This window comes from Papaver somniferum, chromosome 1, assembly GCF_003573695.1.
Source record: "Papaver somniferum cultivar HN1 chromosome 1, ASM357369v1, whole genome shotgun sequence".
NCBI lineage: Eukaryota > Viridiplantae > Streptophyta > Magnoliopsida > Ranunculales > Papaveraceae > Papaver > Papaver somniferum.
The window spans coordinates 195,805,007-195,810,368 of NC_039358.1; positions in this window are offsets into that span (position 1 = coordinate 195,805,007).

Sequence of the window (5,362 nt, forward strand, 5' to 3'; positions counted from 1 at the left end):
TATATAAGATTCAACATTTTTATGAACTTTTTCTTTATATGTTGGCTTTGTCTTTCTATTTGATTCAAGATAGATGAAATTTGTTGTTCTTGCTGGTTTTTCATCCTTCTTCTATTGTGAAATTTGGCTTCCTCCATATTTTCTTGAATTAACGTTCATAGAAATGCAATTTTTACTAGACATAATTCCTTAGAACATATAATTTGTGATTAAAATACATTTTTCAAACTTTTTCTGTTAAAGATGAGTTTATCTAGTTTACAATTTAGTCACGGAAATCAATTTCCGACTTATAACGAAATGTGTAGACTTTTTTGAGTTAACGTATATAAAATTCAACATTTTTATGAACTCTTTCTTTTTGTGTTGGCTTTGTCTTTCAATTTGATTCAAATAGATGAAATTTGTTGGAATTTGGATTAGTTTAGCATGGGATTTTATCCTTCTTCTATTGTGAAATTTGACTTCCTTCATATTTTCTTGAATCAACGTACATAGAAATGCAATTTTTACTAGACGTATTGCCTTGGAACATATTAATTGTGAATACAATACATTTTTCAAACTTTTTCTGTTAAAGATGAGTTTATCCAGTTTACAATTTAGTTTCAGAAATCAATTTCAGACTTATAACAAAGTGTGTAGACTTTTTTGAGTTAACGTATATGAAACTCAACATTTTTATGAACTCTTTCTTTATGCTTTGGCTTTGTCTTTCAATTTGATTCAAATAGATGAAATTTGTTGGAATTTGGATTAGTTCAGCATGGGCTTTTATCCTTCTTCTATTGTGAAATTTGACTTCCTTCATATTTTCTTGAATCAACGTACATAGAAAAGCAATTTTTACTAGACGTAATGCCTTAAAACATATTATTTGTGATTACGATACATTTTTCAAACTTTTTATGTTAAAGATGAGTTTATCTAGTTTACAATTTAGTTTCAGAAATCAATTTCATATGTATAACGAAGTTTGTAAACTTTTTGTGTTAACGCATATAAAAGTCAACGTTTTTATGAACTCTTTCTTTTTCTGTTGGCTTTTGTCTTTCTATTTGATTCAAGATAGATGAAATTTGTTAGGATTTGGATTAGTTCTTCTTGGTCTTTCATCCTTCTTCTATTGTGAAATTTGACTTCCTTCATATTTTTTTGAATCAACGTACATAGAAATCCAATTTTTACTAGACGTAATGCCTTAGAACATATTAATTGTGAATACAATACATTTTTCAAACTTTTTTTGTTAAAGATGAGTTTATCTAGTTTACAATTTAGTCTCAGAAATCAACTTCCGACTTATAACGAAGAGTGTAGGCTTTTTGGAGTTAAGGTATATAAGATTCAACATTTTTATGAACTTTTTCTTTATATGTTGGCTTTGTCTTTCTATTTGAATCAAGATAGATGAAATTTGTTGTTCTTGCTGGTTTTTCATCCTTCTTCTATTGTGAAATTTGGCTTCCTCCATATTTTCTTGAATTAACGTTCATAGAAATGCAATTTTTACTAGACATAATTCCTTAGAACATATAATTTGTGATTAAAATACATTTTTCAAGCTTTTTCTGTTAAAGATGAGTTTATCTAGTTTACAATTTAGTCACGGAAATCAATTTCCGACTTATAACAAAGTGTGTAGACTTTTTTGAGTTAACGTATATGAAACTCAACATTTTTATGAACTCTTTCTTTATGCTTTGGCTTTGTCTTTCAATTTGATTCAAATAGATGAAATTTGTTGGAATTTGGATTAGTTCAGCATGGGCTTTTATCTTTCTTCTATTGTGAAATTTGACTTCCTTCATATTTTCTAGAATCAACGTACATAGAAAAGCAATTTTTACTAGACGTAATGCCTTAAAACATATTATTTGTGATTACGATACATTTTTCAAACTTTTTATGTTAAAGATGAGTTTATCTAGTTTACAATTTAGTTTCAGAAATCAATTTCATATGTATAACGAAGTTTGTAAACTTTTTTGTGTTAACGCATATAAAAGTCAACGTTTTTATGAACTCTTTCTTTTTCTGTTGGCTTTTGTCTTTCTATTTGATTCAAGATAGATGAAATTTGTTAGGATTTGGATTAGTTCTTCTTGGTCTTTCATCCTTCTTCTATTGTGAAATTTGACTTCCTTCATATTTTTTTGAATCAACGTACATAGAAATGCAATATTTTCTAGACGTATTGCCTTAGAACATATTAATTGTGATTATAACACATTTTTCAAACTTTTTCTGTTAAATTTGAGTTTATCTAGTTTAGAATTTAGTCTCAGAAATCAATTTCCGACTTATAACGAAGAGTGTAGGCTTTTTGGAGTTAACGTATATAAGATTCAACATTTTTATGAACTTTTTCTTTATATGTTGGCTTTGTCTTTCTATTTGATTCAAGATAGATGAAATTTGTTGTTCTTGCTGGTTTTTCATCCTTCTTCTATTGTGAAATTTGGCTTCCTCCATATTTTCTTGAATTAACGTTCATAGAAATGCAATTTTTACTAGACATAATTCCTTAGAACATATAATTTGTGATTAAAATACATTTTTCAAACTTTTTCTGTTAAAGATGAGTTTATCTAGTTTACAATTTAGTCACGGAAATCAATTTCCGACTTATAACGAAATGCGTAGACTTTTTTGAGTTAACGTATATAAAATTCAACATTTTTATGAACTCTTTCTTTTTGTGTTGGCTTTGTCTTTCAATTTGATTCAAATAGATGAAATTTGTTGGAATTTGGATTAGTTCAGCATGGGCTTTTATCCTTCTTCTATTGTGAAATTTGACTTCCTTCATATTTTCTTGAATCAACGTACATAGAAATGCAATTTTTACTAGACGTATTGCCTTAGAACATATTAATTGTGAATACAATACATTTTTCAAACTTTTTCTGTTAAAGATGAGTTTATCCAGTTTACAATTTAGTTTCAGAAATCAATTTCAGACTTATAACAAAGTGTGTAGACTTTTTTGAGTTAACGTATATGAAACTCAACATTTTTATGAAATCTTTCTTTATGCTTTGGCTTTGTCTTTCAATTTGATTCAAATAGATGAAATTTGTTGGAATTTGGATTAGTTCAGCATGGGCTTTTATCCTTCTTCTATTGTGAAATTTGACTTCCTTATTTCTTTTCTTGAATCAACGTACATAGAAAAGCAATTTTTACTAGACGTAATGCCTTAAAACATATTATTTGTGATTACGATACATTTTTCAAACTTTTTATGTTAAAGATGAGTTTATCTAGTTTACAATTTAGTTTCAGAAATCAATTTCATATGTATAACGAAGTTTTTAAACTTTTTTGTGTTAACGCATATAAAAGTCAACGTTTTTATGAACTCATTCTTTTTCTGTTGGCTTTTGTCTTTCTATTTGATTCAAGATAGATGAAATTTGTTAGGATTTGGATTAGTTCTTCTTGGTCTTTCATCCTTCTTCTATTGTGAAATTTGACTTCCTTCATATTTTTTTGAATCAACGTACATAGAAATGCAATTTTTACTAGACGTAATGCCTTAGAACATATTAATTGTGAATACAATACATTTTTCAAACTTTTTTTGTTAAAGATGAGTTTATCTAGTTTACAATTTAGTCTCAGAAATCAACTTCCGACTTATAACGAAGAGTGTAGGCTTTTTGGAGTTAACGTATATAAGATTCAACATTTCTATGAACTTTTTCTTTATATGTTGGCTTTGTCTTTCTATTTGATTCAAGATAGATGAAATTTGTTGTTCTTGCTGGTTTTTCATCCTTCTTCTATTGTGAAATTTGGCTTCCTCCATATTTTCTTGAATTAACGTTCATAGAAATGCAATTTTTACTAGACATAATTCCTTAGAACATATAATTTGTGATTAAAATACATTTTTCAAACTTTTTCTGTTAAAGATGAGTTTATCTAGTTTACAATTTAGTCACGGAAATCAATTTCCGACTTATAACGAAATGTGTAGACTTTTTTGAGTTAACGTATATAAAATTCAACATTTTTATGAACTCTTTCTTTTTGTGTTGGCTTTGTCTTTCAATTTGATTCAAATAGATGAAATTTGTTGGAATTTGGATTAGTTCAGCATGGGCTTTTATCCTTCTTCTATTGTGAAATTTGACTTCCTTCATATTTTCTTGAATCAACGTACATAGAAATGCAATTTTTACTAGACGTATTGCCTTAGAACATATTAATTGTGAATACAATACATTTTTCAAAATTTTTCTGTTAAAGATGAGTTTATCCAGTTTACAATTTAGTTTCAGAAATCAATTTCAGACTTATAACAAAGTGTGTAGACTTTTTTGAGTTAACGTATATGAAACTCAACATTTTTATGAACTCTTTCTTTATGCTTTGGCCTTGTCTTTCAATTTGATTCAAATAGATGAAATTTGTTGGAATTTGGATTAGTTCAGCATGGGCTTTTATCCTTCTTCTATTGTGAAATTTGACTTCCTTCATATTATCTTGAATCAACGTACATAGAAAAGCAATTTTTACTAGACGTAATGCCTTAAAACATATTATTTGTGATTACGATACATTTTTCAAACTTTTTATGTTAAAGATGAGTTTATCTAGTTTACAATTTAGTTTCAGAAATCAATTTCATATGTATAACGAAGTTTGTAAACTTTTTTGTGTTAACGCATATAAAAGTCAACGTTTTTATGAACTCTTTCTTTTTCTGTTGGCTTTTGTCTTTCTATTTGATTCAAGATAGATGAAATTTGTTAGGATTTGTATTAGTTCTTCTTGGTCTTTCATCCTTCTTCTATTGTGAAATTTGACTTCCTTCATATTTTTTTGAATCAACGTACATAGAAATGCAATTTTTACTAGACGTAATGGCTTTGAACATATTAATTGTGAATACAATACATTTTTCAAACTTTTTTTGTTAAAGATGAGTTTATCTAGTTTACAATTTAGTCTCAGAAATTAACTTCCGACTTATAACGAAGAGTGTAGGCTTTTTGGAGTTAACGTATATAAGATTCAACATTTTTATGAACTTTTTCTTTATATGTTGGCTTTGTCTTTCTATTTGATTCAAGATAGATGAAATTTGTTGTTCTTGCTGGTTTTTCATCCTTCTTCTATTGTGAAATTTGGCTTCCTCCATATTTTCTTGAATTAACGTTCATAGAAATGCAATTTTTACTAGACATAATTCCTTAGAACATATAATTTGTGATTAAAATACATTTTTCAAACTTTTTCTGTTAAAGATGAGTTTATCTAGTTTACAATTTAGTCACGGAAATCAATTTCCGACTTATAACGAAATGTGTAGACTTTTTTGAGTTAACGTATATAAAATTCAACATTTTTA